The sequence below is a fragment of the Podarcis vaucheri genome (assembly GCF_965113315.1).
Source record: "Podarcis vaucheri genome assembly, chromosome: 2".
Taxonomy (NCBI): Eukaryota; Metazoa; Chordata; class Lepidosauria; order Squamata; family Lacertidae; genus Podarcis; species Podarcis vaucheri.
The window spans coordinates 12908545-12926994 of NC_138760.1; positions in this window are offsets into that span (position 1 = coordinate 12908545).

Consider the following 18450-nt stretch of genomic DNA (forward strand, 5'->3'; position numbering starts at 1 on the left):
GAATTTGACAAGAAATTGTGACCGCGCGGCTTAGGGATTTTTTCAAAAAAAGTTGTTCAGACGTCGAGTGCTAATTCTGTTTCCGGCGATAAAAACCCATCTGTTTCCACCGAAAAACATTTCAGGGGATCACTTGCAACAGTTTGACAACATTTTTCTGTGACTTGCAGAACGTCAGATTTTTAGCAGAAATTGTGACCGCGCGTCTTAGGGATTTTTTCAAAAACAGTTGTTCTAACGTCGAGGGCTAATTCTGTTTCCGATGATAAAAACCCATCTGTTTCCACCGAAAAACATTTCAGGGGATCACTTGCAACACTTTGCCAACATTTTTGAGTGAATTGCAGAACGTCAGATTTTTGGCAGAAATTGTGACCGCGCGGCTTAGGGATTTTTTCAAAAAAAGTTGTTCAGACGTCGAGGGCTAATTCTGTTTCCGATGATAAAAACCCATCTGTTTCCACCGAAAAACATTTCAGGGGATCACTTGCAACAGTTTGCCAACATTTTTGAGTTAATTGCAGAACGTCAGATTTTGAGAAGAAATTGTGACCGCGCGGCTCAGGGATTTTTTAAAAAACAGTTGTTCAGACGTCAAGGGCTAATTCTGTTTCCGATGATAAAAACCCATCTGTTTCCACTGAAAAACATTTCAGGGGATCACTTGCAGCACTTTGCCAACATTTTTGAGTGACTTGCAGAACGTCAGATTTTTAGCAGAAATTGTGACCGCGCGGCTTAGGGATTTTTTCAAAAACAGTTGTTCAGACGTCAAGGGCTAATTCTGTTTCCGATGATAAAAACCCATCTGTTTCCACCGAAAAACATTTCAGGGGATCACTTGCAACAGTTTTTCCACATTTTTGAGTGAATTGCAGAACGTCAGATTTTGAGAAGAAATTGTGACCGCGCGGCTTAGGGATTTTTTCAAAAAAAGTTGTTCAGACGTCAAGGGCTAATTCTGTTTCCGATGATAAAAGCCCATCTGTTTCCACCGAAAAACATTTCAGGGGATCACTTGCAACACTTTGCCAACATTTTTCAGTGAATTGCAGAACGTCCGATTTTGAGAAGAAATTGTGACCGCGCGGCTTAGGGATGTTTTCAAAAAAAGATGTTCAGACGTCGAGGGCTAATTCTGTTTCCGATGATAAAAACCCATCTGTTTCCACCGAAAAACATTTCAGGGGATCACTTGCAACAGTTTTTCCACATTTTTGAGTGAATTGCAGAACGTCAGATTTTGAGAAGAAATTGTGACCGCGCGGCTTAGGGATTTTTTCAAAAAAAGTTGTTCAGACGTCAAGGGCTAATTCTGTTTCCGATGATAAAAACCCATCTGTTTCCACCTAAAAATATTTCAGGGGATCACTTGAAACAGTTTGCCAACATTTTTGAGTAAATTGCAGAACGTCAGATTTTGAGCAGAAATTGTGACCGCGCGGCTTAGGGATATTTTCAAAAAAAGTTGTTCAGACCTCGAGGGCTAATTCTGTTTCCGATGATAAAAACCCATCTGTTTCCACCGAAAAAACATTTCAGGGGATCACTTGCAACAGTTTGCCAACATTTTTGAGTGAATTGCAGAACATCAGATTTTTAGCAGAAATTGTGACCGCGCGGCTTAGGGATTTTTTTCAAAAAAAGTTGTTCAGACGTCAAGGGCTAATTCTGTTTCCGATGATAAAAACCCATCTGTTTCCACCGAAAAACATTTCAGGGGATCACTTGCAACAGTTTGCCAACATTTTTGAGTGAATTGCAGAACGTCAGTTTTTGAGCAGAAATTGTGACCGCGCGGCTTAGGGATTTTTTTAAAAAAAGTTGTTCAGACCTTGAGGGCTAATTCTGTTTCCGATGATAAAAACCCATCTGTTTCCACCGAAAAACATTTCAGGGGATCACTTGCAACAGTTTGCCAACATTTTTGAGTGAATTGCAGAACGTCAGATTTTGAGAAGAAATTGTGACCGCGCGGCTTAGGGATTTTTTCAAAAACAGTTGTTCAGACGTCAAGGGCTAATTCTGTTTCCGATGATAAAAACCCATCTGTTTCCACCGAAAAACATTTCAGGGGATCACTTGCAACAGTTTGCCAACATTTTTGAGTGAATTGCAGAACGTCAGATTTTGAGAAGAAATTGTGACCGCGCGGCTTAGGGATTTTTTCAAAAAAAGTTGTTCAGACCTCGAGGGCTAATTCTGTTTCCGATGATAAAAACCCATCTGTTTCCACCGAAAAACATTTCAGGGGATCACTTGCAACAGTTTGACAACATTTTTCTGTGACTTGCAGAACGTCAGATCTTGAGAAGAAATTGTGACCGCGCGGCTTAGGGATTTTTTCAAAAAAAGTTGTTCTGACGTCGAGGGCTAATTCTGTTTCCGATGATAAAAACCCACCTGTTTCCACCGAAAAACATTTCAGGGGATCACTTGCAACGCTTTGCCAACATTTTTGAGTGAATTGCAGAACGTCAGATTTTTGGCAGAAATTGTGACCGCGCGGCTTAGGGATTTTTTCAAAAAAAGTTTTTAAGACGTCGACTGCTAATACTGTTCCCGATGATAAAAACCCATCTGGTTCCACCGAAAAACATTTCAGGAGATCACTTGCAACACTTTGCCAACATTTTTCAGTGAATTGCAGAACGTCAGATTTTGAGAAGAAATTGTGACCGCGCGGCTTAGGGATTTTTTCAAAAAAAGTTGTTCAGACGTCGAGGGCTAATTCTGTTTCCGATGATAAAAACCCATCTGTTTCCACCGAAAAACATTTCAGGGGATCACTTGCAACAGTTTGCCAACATTTTTGAGTGAATTGCAGAACGTCAGAATTTGACAAGAAATTGTGACCGCGCGGCTTAGGGATTTTTTCAAAAAAAGTTGTTCAGACGTCGAGTGCTAATTCTGTTTCCGGTGATAAAAACCCATCTGTTTCCACCGAAAAACATTTCAGGGGATCACTTGCAACACTTTGCCAACATTTTTGAGTGAATTGCAGAACGTCAGATTTTTGGCAGAAATTGTGACCGCGCGGCTTAGGGATTTTTTCAAAAAAAGTTGTTCAGACGTCGAGGGCTAATTCTGTTTCCGATGATAAAAACCCATCTGTTTCCACCGAAAAACATTTCAGGGGATCACTTGCAGCACTTTGCCAACATTTTTGAGTGACTTGCAGAACGTCAGATTTTTAGCAGAAATTGTGACCGCGCGGCTTAGGGATTTTTTCAAAAACAGTTGTTCAGACGTCAAGGGCTAATTCTGTTTCCGATGATAAAAACCCATCTGTTTCCACCTAAAAATATTTCAGGGGATCACTTGAAACAGTTTGCCAACATTTTTGAGTGAATTGCAGAACGTCAGATTTTTAGCAGAAATTGTGACTGCGCGGCTTAGGGATTTTTTCAAAAAAAGTTGTTCAGACCTCGAGGGCTAATTCTGTTTCCGATGATAAAAACCCATCTGTTTCCACCGAAAAACATTTCAGGGGATCACTTGCAACACTTTGCCAACATTTTTCAGTGAATTGCAGAACGTCCGATTTTGAGAAGAAATTGTGACCGCGCGGCTTAGGGATGTTTTCAAAAAAAGATGTTCAGACGTCGAGGGCTAATTCTGTTTCCGATGATAAAAACCCATCAGTTTCCACCGAAAAACATTTCAGGGGATCACTTGCAACAGTTTTTCCACATTTTTGAGTGAATTGCAGAACGTCAGATTTTGAGAAGAAATTGTGACCGCGCGGCTTAGGGATTTTTTCAAAAAAAGTTGTTCAGACGTCAAGGGCTAATTCTGTTTCCGATGATAAAAACCCATCTGTTTCCACCTAAAAATATTTCAGGGGATCACTTGAAACAGTTTGCCAACATTTTTGAGTGAATTGCAGAACGTCAGATTTTGAGCAGAAATTGTGACCGCGCGACTTAGGGATTTTTTCAAAAAAAGTTGTTCAGACCTCGAGGGCTAATTCTGTTTCCGATGATAAAAACCCATCTGTTTCCACCGAAAAAACATTTCAGGGGATCACTTGCAACAGTTTGCCAACATTTTTGAGTGAATTGCAGAACGTCAGATTTTTAGCAGAAATTGTGACCGCGCGGCTTAGGGATTTGTTTCAAAAAAAGTTGTTCAGACGTCAAGGGCTAATTCTGTTTCCGATGATAAAAACCCATCTGTTTCCACCTAAAAATATTTCAGGGGATCACTTGCAACACTTTGCCAACATTTTTCAGTGAATTGCAGAACGTCCGATTTTGAGAAGAAATTGTGACCGCGCGGCTTAGGGATGTTTTCAAAAAAAGATGTTCAGACGTCGAGGGCTAATTCTGTTTCCGATGTTAAAAACCCATCAGTTTCCACCGAAAAACATTTCAGGGGATCACTTGCAACAGTTTTTCCACATTTTTGAGTGAATTGCAGAACGTCAGATTTTGAGAAGAAATTGTGACCGCGCAGCTTAGGGATTTTTTCAAAAAAAGTTGTTCAGACGTCAAGGGCTAATTCTGTTTCCGATGATAAAAACCCATCTGTTTCCACCTAAAAATATTTCAGGGGATCACTTGAAACAGTTTGCCAACATTTTTGAGTGAATTGCAGAACGTCAGATTTTGAGCAGAAATTGTGAACGCGCGGCTTAGGGATTTTTTCAAAAAAAGTTGTTCAGACCTCGAGGGCTAATTCTGTTTCCGATGATAAAAACCCATCTGTTTCCACCGAAAAAACATTTCAGGGGATCACTTGCAACAGTTTGCCAACATTTTTGAGTGAATTGCAGAACGTCAGATTTTTAGCAGAAATTGTGACCGCGCGGCTTAGGGATTTGTTTCAAAAAAAGTTGTTCAGACGTCAAGGGCTAATTCTGTTTCCGATGATAAAAACCCATCTGTTTCCACCGAAAAACATTTCAGGGGATCACTTGCAACAGTTTGCCAACATTTTTGAGTGAATTGCAGAACGTCAGTTTTTGAGCAGAAATTGTGACCGCGCGGCTTAGGGATTTTTTTAAAAAAAGTTGTTCAGACCTCGAGGGCTAATTCTGTTTCCGATGATAAAAACCCATCTGTTTCCACCGAAAAACATTTCAGGGGATCACTTGCAACAGTTTGCCAACATTTTTGAGTGAATTGCAGAACGTCAGATTTTGAGAAGAAATTGTGACCGCGCGGCTTAGGGATTTTTTCAAAAACAGTTGTTCAGACGTCAAGGGCTAATTCTGTTTCCGATGATAAAAACCCATCTGTTTCCACCGAAAAACATTTCAGGGGATCACTTGCAACAGTTTGCCAACATTTTTGAGTGAATTGCAGAACGTCAGATTTTGAGCAGAAATTGTGACCGCGCGGCTTAGGGATTTTTTCAAAAAAAGTTGTTCAGACCTCGAGGGCTAATTCTGTTTCCGATGATAAAAACCCATCTGTTTCCACCAAAAAACATTTCAGGGGATCACTTGCAACAGTTTGACAACATTTTTCTGTGACTTGCAGAACGTCAGATTTTTAGCAGAAATTGTGACCGCGCGGCTTAGGGATTTTTTCAAAAACAGTTGTTCAGACGTCAAGGGCTAATTCTGTTTCCGATGATAAAAACCCATCTGTTTCCACCGAAAAACATTTCAGGGGATCACTTGCAACAGTTTGTCAACATTTTTGAGTGAATTGCAGAACGTCAGATTTTGAGAAGAAATTGTGACCGCGCGGCTTAGGGATTTTTTCAAAAACAGTTGTTCAGACGTCAAAGGCTAATTCTCTTTCCGATGATAAAAACCCATCTGTTTCCACCCAAAAACATTTCAGGGGATCACTTGCAACAGTTTGTCAACATTTTTGAGTGAATTGCAGAACGTCAGATCTTGAGAAGAAATTGTGACCGCGCGGCTTAGGGATTTTTTCAAAAAAAGTTGTTCTGACGTCGAGGGCTAATTCTGTTTCCGATGATAAAAACCCACCTGTTTCCACCGAAAAACATTTCAGGGGATCACTTGCAACGCTTTGCCAACATTTTTGAGTGAATTGCAGAACGTCAGATTTTTGGCAGAAATTGTGACCGCGCGGCTTAGGGATTTTTTCAAAAAAAGTTTTTAAGACGTCGACTGCTAATACTGTTCCCGATGATAAAAACCCATCTGGTTCCACCGAAAAACATTTCAGGAGATCACTTGCAACACTTTGCCAACATTTTTCAGTGAATTGCAGAACGTCAGAATTTGAGAAGAAATTGTGACCGCGCGGCTTAGGGATTTTTTCAAAAAAAGTTGTTCAGACGTCAAGGGCTATTTCTGTTCCCGATGATAAAAACCCAACTGTTTCCACCGAAAAACATTTCAGGGGATCACTTGCAACAGTTTGCCAACATTTTTGAGTGAATTGCAGAACGTCAGATTTTGAGAAGAAATTGTGACCGCGCGGCTTAGGGATTTTTTCAAAAACAGTTGTTCAGACGTCAAGGGCTAATTCTGTTTCCGATGATAAAAACCCATCTGTTTCCACCGAAAAACATTTCAGGGAATCACTTGCAACAGTTTGCCAACATTTTTGAGTGAATTGCAGAACGTCAGATTTTGAAAAGAAATTGTGACCGCGCGGCTTAGGGATTTTTTCAAAAATAGTTGTTCAGACGTCAAAGGCTAATTCTCTTTCCGATGATAAAAACCCATCTGTTTCCACCCAAAAAAATTTCAGGGGATCACTTGCAACAGTTTGTCAACATTTTTGAGTGAATTGCAGAACGTCAGATTTTGAGAAGAAATTGTGACCGCGCGGCTTAGGGATTTTTTCAAAAAAAGTTGTTCTGACGCCGAGGGCTAATTCTGTTTCCGATGATAAAAACCCACCTGTTTCCACTGAAAAACATTTCAGGGGATCACTTGCAACAGTTTGCCAACATTTTTGAGTGAATTGCAGAACGTCAGATTTTGAGAAGAAATTGTGACCGCGCGGCTTAGGGATTTTTTCAAAAAAAGTTGTTCAGACGTCAAGGGCTAATTCTGTTTCCGATGATAAAAACCCATCTGTTTCCACCTAAAAATATTTCAGGGGATCACTTGAAACAGTTTGCCAACATTTTTGAGTGAATTGCAGAACGTCAGATTTTTAGCAGAAATTGTGACTGCGCGGCTTAGGGATTTTTTCAAAAAAAGTTGTTCAGACCTCGAGGGCTAATTCTGTTTCCGATGATAAAAACCCATCTGTTTCCACCGAAAAACATTTCAGGGGATCACTTGCAACACTTTGCCAACATTTTTCAGTGAATTGCAGAACGTCCGATTTTGAGAAGAAATTGTGACCGCGCGGCTTAGGGATGTTTTCAAAAAAAGATGTTCAGACGTCGAGGGCTAATTCTGTTTCCGATGATAAAAACCCATCAGTTTCCACCGAAAAACATTTCAGGGGATCACTTGCAACAGTTTTTCCACATTTTTGAGTGAATTGCAGAACGTCAGATTTTGAGAAGAAATTGTGACCGCGCGGCTTAGGGATTTTTTCAAAAAAAGTTGTTCAGACGTCAAGGGCTAATTCTGTTTCCGATGATAAAAACCCATCTGTTTCCACCTAAAAATATTTCAGGGGATCACTTGAAACAGTTTGCCAACATTTTTGAGTGAATTGCAGAACGTCAGATTTTGAGCAGAAATTGTGACCGCGCGACTTAGGGATTTTTTCAAAAAAAGTTGTTCAGACCTCGAGGGCTAATTCTGTTTCCGATGATAAAAACCCATCTGTTTCCACCGAAAAAACATTTCAGGGGATCACTTGCAACAGTTTGCCAACATTTTTGAGTGAATTGCAGAACGTCAGATTTTTAGCAGAAATTGTGACCGCGCGGCTTAGGGATTTGTTTCAAAAAAAGTTGTTCAGACGTCAAGGGCTAATTCTGTTTCCGATGATAAAAACCCATCTGTTTCCACCTAAAAATATTTCAGGGGATCACTTGCAACACTTTGCCAACATTTTTCAGTGAATTGCAGAACGTCCGATTTTGAGAAGAAATTGTGACCGCGCGGCTTAGGGATGTTTTCAAAAAAAGATGTTCAGACGTCGAGGGCTAATTCTGTTTCCGATGTTAAAAACCCATCAGTTTCCACCGAAAAACATTTCAGGGGATCACTTGCAACAGTTTTTCCACATTTTTGAGTGAATTGCAGAACGTCAGATTTTGAGAAGAAATTGTGACCGCGCAGCTTAGGGATTTTTTCAAAAAAAGTTGTTCAGACGTCAAGGGCTAATTCTGTTTCCGATGATAAAAACCCATCTGTTTCCACCTAAAAATATTTCAGGGGATCACTTGAAACAGTTTGCCAACATTTTTGAGTGAATTGCAGAACGTCAGATTTTGAGCAGAAATTGTGACCGCGCGGCTTAGGGATTTTTTCAAAAAAAGTTGTTCAGACCTCGAGGGCTAATTCTGTTTCCGATGATAAAAACCCATCTGTTTCCACCGAAAAAACATTTCAGGGGATCACTTGCAACAGTTTGCCAACATTTTTGAGTGAATTGCAGAACGTCAGATTTTTAGCAGAAATTGTGACCGCGCGGCTTAGGGATTTGTTTCAAAAAAAGTTGTTCAGACGTCAAGGGCTAATTCTGTTTCCGATGATAAAAACCCATCTGTTTCCACCGAAAAACATTTCAGGGGATCACTTGCAACAGTTTGCCAACATTTTTGAGTGAATTGCAGAACGTCAGTTTTTGAGCAGAAATTGTGACCGCGCGGCTTAGGGATTTTTTTAAAAAAAGTTGTTCAGACCTCGAGGGCTAATTCTGTTTCCGATGATAAAAACCCATCTGTTTCCACCGAAAAACATTTCAGGGGATCACTTGCAACAGTTTGCCAACATTTTTGAGTGAATTGCAGAACGTCAGATTTTGAGAAGAAATTGTGACCGCGCGGCTTAGGGATTTTTTCAAAAACAGTTGTTCAGACGTCAAGGGCTAATTCTGTTTCCGATGATAAAAACCCATCTGTTTCCACCGAAAAACATTTCAGGGGATCACTTGCAACAGTTTGCCAACATTTTTGAGTGAATTGCAGAACGTCAGATTTTGAGAAGAAATTGTGACCGCGCGGCTTAGGGATTTTTTCAAAAAAAGTTGTTCAGACCTCGAGGGCTAATTCTGTTTCCGATGATAAAAACCCATCTGTTTCCACCAAAAAACATTTCAGGGGATCACTTGCAACAGTTTGACAACATTTTTCTGTGACTTGCAGAACGTCAGATTTTTAGCAAAAATTGTGACCGCGCGGCTTAGGGATTTTATCAAAAACAGTTGTTCAGACGTCAAGGGCTAATTCTGTTTCCGATGATAAAAACCCATCTGTTTCCACCGAAAAACATTTCAGGGGATCACTTGCAACAGTTTGTCAACATTTTTGAGTGAATTGCAGAACGTCAGATTTTGAGAAGAAATTGTGACCGCGCGGCTTAGGGATTTTTTTCAAAAAAAGTTGTTCAAACGTCGAGGGCTAATTCTGTTTCCGATGATAAAAACCCATCTGTTTCCACCGAAAAACATTTCAGGGGATCACTTGCAACAGTTTGCCAACATTTTTGCGTTAATTGCAGAACGTCAGATTTTGAGAAGAAATTGTGACCGCGCGGCTTAGGGATTTTTTCAAAAACAGTTGTTTAGACGTCAAGGGCTAATTCTGTTCCCGATGATAAAAACCCATCTGTTTCCACCGAAAAACATTTCAGGGGATCACTTGCAACAGTTTGCCAACATTTTTGAGTGAATTGCAGAACGTCAGATTTTGAGAAGAAATTGTGACCGCGCGGCTTAGGGATTTTTTCAAAAACAGTTGTTCAGACGTCAAAGGCTAATTCTCTTTCCGATGATAAAAACCCATCTGTTTCCACCCAAAAACATTTCAGGGGATCACTTGCAACAGTTTGTCAACATTTTTGAGTGAATTGCAGAACGTCAGATCTTGAGAAGAAATTGTGACCGCGCGGCTTAGGGATTTTTTCAAAAAAAGTTGTTCTGACGTCGAGGGCTAATTCTGTTTCCGATGATAAAAACCCACCTGTTTCCACCGAAAAACATTTCAGGGGATCACTTGCAACGCTTTGCCAACATTTTTGAGTGAATTGCAGAACGTCAGATTTTTGGCAGAAATTGTGACCGCGCGGCTTAGGGATTTTTTCAAAAAAAGTTTTTAAGACGTCGACTGCTAATACTGTTCCCGATGATAAAAACCCATCTGGTTCCACCGAAAAACATTTCAGGAGATCACTTGCAACACTTTGCCAACATTTTTCAGTGAATTGCAGAACGTCAGATCTTGAGAAGAAATTGTGACCGCGCGGCTTAGGGATTTTTTCAAAAAAAGTTGTTCAGACGTCAAGGGCTATTTCTGTTCCCGATGATAAAAACCCAACTGTTTCCACCGAAAAACATTTCAGGGGATCACTTGCAACAGTTTGCCAACATTTTTGAGTGAATTGCAGAACGTCAGATTTTGAGAAGAAATTGTGACCGCGCGGCTTAGGGATTTTTTCAAAAACAGTTGTTCAGACGTCAAGGGCTAATTCTGTTTCCGATGATAAAAACCCATCTGTTTCCACCGAAAAACATTTCAGGGAATCACTTGCAACAGTTTGCCAACATTTTTGAGTGAATTGCAGAACGTCAGATTTTGAAAAGAAATTGTGACCGCGCGGCTTAGGGATTTTTTCAAAAATAGTTGTTCAGACGTCAAAGGCTAATTCTCTTTCCGATGATAAAAACCCATCTGTTTCCACCCAAAAAAATTTCAGGGGATCACTTGCAACAGTTTGTCAACATTTTTGAGTGAATTGCAGAACGTCAGATTTTGAGAAGAAATTGTGACCGCGCGGCTTAGGGATTTTTTCAAAAAAAGTTGTTCTGACGCCGAGGGCTAATTCTGTTTCCGATGATAAAAACCCATCTGTTTCCACTGAAAAACATTTCAGGGGATCACTTGCAACAGTTTGCCAACATTTTTGAGTGAATTGCAGAACGTCAGATTTTGAGAAGAAATTGTGACCGCGCGGCTTAGGGATTTTTTCAAAAAAAGTTGTTCAGACGTCGAGGGCTAATTCTGTTTCCGGTGATAAAAACCCATCTGTTTCCACCGAAAAACATTTCAGGGTATCACTTGCAACAGTTTGACAACATTTTTCTGTGACTTGCAGAACGTCAGATTTTTAGCAGAAATTGTGACCGCGCGGCTTAAGGATTTTTTCAAAAACAGTTGTTCAGACGTCAAGGGCTAATTCTGTTTCCGATGATAAAAACCCATCTGTTTCCACCGAAAAACATTTCAGGGGATCACTTGCAACAGTTTGCCAATATTTTTGAGTGAATTGCAGAACGTCAGATTTTGAGAAGAAATTGTGACCGCGCGGCTTAGGGATTTTTTCAAAAAAAGTTGTTCAGATGTCGAGGGCTAATTCTGTTTCCGATGATAAAAACCCATCTGTTTCCACTGAAAAACATTTCAGGGGATCACTTGCAACAGTTTGCCAACATTTTTGAGTGAATTGCAGAACGTCAGATTTTGAGCAGAAATTGTGACCGCGCGGCTTAGGGATTTTTTCAAAAAAAAGTTGTTCAGACCTCGAGGGCTAATTCTGTTTCCGATGATAAAAACCCATCTGTTTCCACCGAAAAACATTTCAGGGGATCACTTGCAACAGTTTGCCAACATTTTTGAGTTAATTGCAGAACGTCAGATTTTGAGAAGAAATTGTGACCGCGCGGCTTAGGGATTTTTTCAAAAAAAGTTGTTCTGACGTCGAGGGCTAATTCTGTTTCCGATGATAAAAACCCATCTGTTTCCACCAAAAAACATTTCAGGGGATCACTTGCAACAGTTTGACAACATTTTTCTGTGACTTGCAGAACGTCAGATTTTTAGCAGAAATTGTGACCGCGCGGCTTAGGGATTTTTTCAAAAACAGTTGTTCAGACGTCAAGGGCTAATTCTGTTTCCGATGATAAAAACCCATCTGTTTCCACCGAAAAACATTTCAGGGGATCACTTGCAACAGTTTGTCAACATTTTTGAGTGAATTGCAGAACGTCAGATTTTGAGAAGAAATTGTGACCGCGCGGCTTAGGGATTTTTTTCAAAAAAAGTTGTTCAAACGTCGAGGGCTAATTCTGTTTCCGATGATAAAAACCCATCTGTTTCCACCGAAAAACATTTCAGGGGATCACTTGCAACAGTTTGCCAACATTTTTGCGTTAATTGCAGAACGTCAGATTTTGAGAAGAAATTGTGACCGCGCGGCTTAGGGATTTTTTCAAAAACAGTTGTTTAGACGTCAAGGGCTAATTCTGTTCCCGATGATAAAAACCCATCTGTTTCCACCGAAAAACATTTCAGGGGATCACTTGCAACAGTTTGCCAACATTTTTGAGTGAATTGCAGAACGTCAGATTTTTGGCAGAAATTGTGACCGCGCGGCTTAGGGATTTTTTCAAAAAAAGTTTTTAAGACGTCGACTGCTAATACTGTTCCCGATGATAAAAACCCATCTGGTTCCACCGAAAAACATTTCAGGAGATCACTTGCAACACTTTGCCAACATTTTTCAGTGAATTGCAGAACGTCAGATTTTGAGAAGAAATTGTGACCGCGCGGCTTAGGGATTTTTTCAAAAACAGTTGTTCAGACGTCAAGGGCTAATTCTGTTTCCGATGATAAAAACCCATCTGTTTCCACCGAAAAACATTTCAGGGGATCACTTGCAACAGTTTGCCAACATTTTTGAGTGAATTGCAGAACGTCAGATTTTGAGAAGAAATTGTGACCGCGCGGCTTAGGGATTTTTTCAAAAAAAGTTGTTCAGACCTCGAGGGCTAATTCTGTTTCCGATGATAAAAACCCATCTGTTTCCACCGAAAAACATTTCAGGGGATCACTTGCAACAGTTTGACAACATTTTTCTGTGACTTGCAGAACGTCAGATCTTGAGAAGAAATTGTGACCGCGCGGCTTAGGGATTTTTTCAAAAAAAGTTGTTCTGACGTCGAGGGCTAATTCTGTTTCCGATGATAAAAACCCACCTGTTTCCACCGAAAAACATTTCAGGGGATCACTTGCAACGCTTTGCCAACATTTTTGAGTGAATTGCAGAACGTCAGATTTTTGGCAGAAATTGTGACCGCGCGGCTTAGGGATTTTTTCAAAAAAAGTTTTTATGACGTCGACTGCTAATACTGTTCCCGATGATAAAAACCCATCTGGTTCCACCGAAAAACATTTCAGGAGATCACTTGCAACACTTTGCCAACATTTTTCAGTGAATTGCAGAACGTCAGATATTGAGAAGAAATTGTGACCGCGCGGCTTAGGGATTTTTTCAAAAAAAGTTGTTCAGACGTCGAGGGCTAATTCTGTTTCCGATGATAAAAACCCATCTGTTTCCACCGAAAAACATTTCAGGGGATCACTTGCAACAGTTTGCCAACATTTTTGAGTGAATTGCAGAACGTCAGAATTTGACAAGAAATTGTGACCGCGCGGCTTAGGGATTTTTTCAAAAAAAGTTGTTCAGACGTCGAGTGCTAATTCTGTTTCCGGTGATAAAAACCCATCTGTTTCCACCGAAAAACATTTCAGGGGATCACTTGCAACACTTTGCCAACATTTTTGAGTGAATTGCAGAACGTCAGATTTTTGGCAGAAATTGTGACCGCGCGGCTTAGGGATTTTTTCAAAAAAAGTTGTTCAGACGTCGAGGGCTAATTCTGTTTCCGATGATAAAAACCCATCTGTTTCCACCGAAAAACATTTCAGGGGATCACTTGCAGCACTTTGCCAACATTTTTGAGTGACTTGCAGAACGTCAGATTTTTAGCAGAAATTGTGACCGCGCGGCTTAGGGATTTTTTCAAAAACAGTTGTTCAGACGTCAAGGGCTAATTCTGTTTCCGATGATAAAAACCCATCTGTTTCCACCTAAAAATATTTCAGGGGATCACTTGAAACAGTTTGCCAACATTTTTGAGTGAATTGCAGAACGTCAGATTTTTAGCAGAAATTGTGACTGCGCGGCTTAGGGATTTTTTCAAAAAAAGTTGTTCAGACCTCGAGGGCTAATTCTGTTTCCGATGATAAAAACCCATCTGTTTCCACCGAAAAACATTTCAGGGGATCACTTGCAACACTTTGCCAACATTTTTCAGTGAATTGCAGAACGTCCGATTTTGAGAAGAAATTGTGACCGCGCGGCTTAGGGATGTTTTCAAAAAAAGATGTTCAGACGTCGAGGGCTAATTCTGTTTCCGATGATAAAAACCCATCAGTTTCCACCGAAAAACATTTCAGGGGATCACTTGCAACAGTTTTTCCACATTTTTGAGTGAATTGCAGAACGTCAGATTTTGAGAAGAAATTGTGACCGCGCGGCTTAGGGATTTTTTCAAAAAAAGTTGTTCAGACGTCAAGGGCTAATTCTGTTTCCGATGATAAAAACCCATCTGTTTCCACCTAAAAATATTTCAGGGGATCACTTGAAACAGTTTGCCAACATTTTTGAGTGAATTGCAGAACGTCCGATTTTGAGAAGAAATTGTGACCGCGCGGCTTAGGGATGTTTTCAAAAAAAGATGTTCAGACGTCGAGGGCTAATTCTGTTTCCGATGTTAAAAACCCATCAGTTTCCACCGAAAAACATTTCAGGGGATCACTTGCAACAGTTTTTCCACATTTTTGAGTGAATTGCAGAACGTCAGATTTTGAGAAGAAATTGTGACCGCGCAGCTTAGGGATTTTTTCAAAAAAAGTTGTTCAGACGTCAAGGGCTAATTCTGTTTCCGATGATAAAAACCCATCTGTTTCCACCTAAAAATATTTCAGGGGATCACTTGAAACAGTTTGCCAACATTTTTGAGTGAATTGCAGAACGTCAGATTTTGAGCAGAAATTGTGACCGCGCGGCTTAGGGATTTTTTCAAAAAAAGTTGTTCAGACCTCGAGGGCTAATTCTGTTTCCGATGATAAAAACCCATCTGTTTCCACCGAAAAAACATTTCAGGGGATCACTTGCAACAGTTTGCCAACATTTTTGAGTGAATTGCAGAACGTCAGATTTTTAGCAGAAATTGTGACCGCGCGGCTTAGGGATTTTTTCAAAAACAGTTGTTCAGACGTCAAGGGCTAATTCTGTTTCCGATGATAAAAACCCATCTGTTTCCACCGAAAAACATTTCAGGGGATCACTTGCAACAGTTTGCCAACATTTTTGAGTGAATTGCAGAACGTCAGATTTTGAGAAGAAATTGTGACCGCGCGGCTTAGGGATTTTTTCAAAAAAAGTTGTTCAGACCTCGAGGGCTAATTCTGTTTCCGATGATAAAAACCCATCTGTTTCCACCAAAAAACATTTCAGGGGATCACTTGCAACAGTTTGACAACATTTTTCTGTGACTTGCAGAACGTCAGATTTTTAGCAGAAATTGTGACCGCGCGGCTTAGGGATTTTTTCAAAAACAGTTGTTCAGACGTCAAGGGCTAATTCTGTTTCCGATGATAAAAACCCATCTGTTTCCACCGAAAAACATTTCAGGGGATCACTTGCAACAGTTTGTCAACATTTTTGAGTGAATTGCAGAACGTCAGATTTTGAGAAGAAATTGTGACCGCGCGGCTTAGGGATTTTTTTCAAAAAAAGTTGTTCAAACGTCGAGGGCTAATTCTGTTTCCGATGATAAAAACCCATCTGTTTCCACCGAAAAACATTTCAGGGGATCACTTGCAACAGTTTGCCAACATTTTTGCGTTAATTGCAGAACGTCAGATTTTGAGAAGAAATTGTGACCGCGCGGCTTAGGGATTTTTTCAAAAACAGTTGTTTAGACGTCAAGGGCTAATTCTGTTCCCGATGATAAAAACCCATCTGTTTCCACCGAAAAACATTTCAGGGGATCACTTGCAACAGTTTGCCAACATTTTTGAGTGAATTGCAGAACGTCAGATTTTGAGAAGAAATTGTGACCGCGCGGCTTAGGGATTTTTTCAAAAACAGTTGTTCAGACGTCAAAGGCTAATTCTCTTTCCGATGATAAAAACCCATCTGTTTCCACCCAAAAACATTTCAGGGGATCACTTGCAACAGTTTGTCAACATTTTTGAGTGAATTGCAGAACGTCAGATCTTGAGAAGAAATTGTGACCGCGCGGCTTAGGGATTTTTTCAAAAAAAGTTGTTCTGACGTCGAGGGCTAATTCTGTTTCCGATGATAAAAACCCACCTGTTTCCACCGAAAAACATTTCAGGGGATCACTTGCAACGCTTTGCCAACATTTTTGAGTGAATTGCAGAACGTCAGATTTTTGGCAGAAATTGTGACCGCGCGGCTTAGGGATTTTTTCAAAAAAAGTTTTTAAGACGTCGACTGCTAATACTGTTCCCGATGATAAAAACCCATCTGGTTCCACCGAAAAACATTTCAGGAGATCACTTGCAACACTTTGCCAACATTTTTCAGTGAATTGCAGAACGTCAGAATTTGAGAAGAAATTGTGACCGCGCGGCTTAGGGATTTTTTCAAAAAAAGTTGTTCAGACGTCAAGGGCTATTTCTGTTCCCGATGATAAAAACCCAACTGTTTCCACCGAAAAACATTTCAGGGGATCACTTGCAACAGTTTGCCAACATTTTTGAGTGAATTGCAGAACGTCAGATTTTGAGAAGAAATTGTGACCGCGCGGCTTAGGGATTTTTTCAAAAACAGTTGTTCAGACGTCAAGGGCTAATTCTGTTTCCGATGATAAAAACCCATCTGTTTCCACCGAAAAACATTTCAGGGAATCACTTGCAACAGTTTGCCAACATTTTTGAGTGAATTGCAGAACGTCAGATTTTGAAAAGAAATTGTGACCGCGCGGCTTAGGGATTTTTTCAAAAATAGTTGTTCAGACGTCAAAGGCTAATTCTCTTTCCGATGATAAAAACCCATCTGTTTCCACCCAAAAAAATTTCAGGGGATCACTTGCAACAGTTTGTCAACATTTTTGAGTGAATTGCAGAACGTCAGATTTTGAGAAGAAATTGTGACCGCGCGGCTTAGGGATTTTTTCAAAAAAAGTTGTTCTGACGCCGAGGGCTAATTCTGTTTCCGATGATAAAAACCCACCTGTTTCCACTGAAAAACATTTCAGGGGATCACTTGCAACAGTTTGCCAACATTTTTGAGTGAATTGCAGAACGTCAGATTTTGAGAAGAAATTGTGACCGCGCGGCTTAGGGATTTTTTCAAAAAAAGTTGTTCAGACGTCGAGGGCTAATTCTGTTTCCGGTGATAAAAACCCATCTGTTTCCACCGAAAAACATTTCAGGGTATCACTTGCAACAGTTTGACAACATTTTTCTGTGACTTGCAGAACGTCAGATTTTTAGCAGAAATTGTGACCGCGCGGCTTAAGGATTTTTTCAAAAACAGTTGTTCAGACGTCAAGGGCTAATTCTGTTTCCGATGATAAAAACCCATCTGTTTCCACCGAAAAACATTTCAGGGGATCACTTGCAACAGTTTGCCAATATTTTTGAGTGAATTGCAGAACGTCAGATTTTGAGAAGAAATTGTGACCGCGCGGCTTAGGGATTTTTTCAAAAAAAGTTGTTCAGATGTCGAGGGCTAATTCTGTTTCCGATGATAAAAACCCATCTGTTTCCACTGAAAAACATTTCAGGGGATCACTTGCAACAGTTTGCCAACATTTTTGAGTGAATTGCAGAACGTCAGATTTTGAGCAGAAATTGTGACCGCGCGGCTTAGGGATTTTTTCAAAAAAAAGTTGTTCAGACCTCGAGGGCTAATTCTGTTTCCGATGATAAAAACCCATCTGTTTCCACCGAAAAACATTTCAGGGGATCACTTGCAACAGTTTGCCAACATTTTTGAGTTAATTGCAGAACGTCAGATTTTGAGAAGAAATTGTGACTGCGCGGCTTAGGGATTTTTTCAAAAAAAGTTGTTCTGACGTCGAGGGCTAATTCTGTTTCCGATGATAAAAACCCATCTGTTTCCACCAAAAAACATTTCAGGGGATCACTTGCAACAGTTTGACAACATTTTTCTGTGACTTGCAGAACGTCAGATTTTTAGCAGAAATTGTGACCGCGCGGCTTAGGGATTTTTTCAAAAACAGTTGTTCAGACGTCAAGGGCTAATTCTGTTTCCGATGATAAAAACCCATCTGTTTCCACCGAAAAACATTTCAGGGGATCACTTGCAACAGTTTGTCAACATTTTTGAGTGAATTGCAGAACGTCAGATTTTGAGAAGAAATTGTGACCGCGCGGCTTAGGGATTTTTTTCAAAAAAAGTTGTTCAAACGTCGAGGGCTAATTCTGTTTCCGATGATAAAAACCCATCTGTTTCCACCGAAAAACATTTCAGGGGATCACTTGCAACAGTTTGCCAACATTTTTGCGTTAATTGCAGAACGTCAGATTTTGAGAAGAAATTGTGACCGC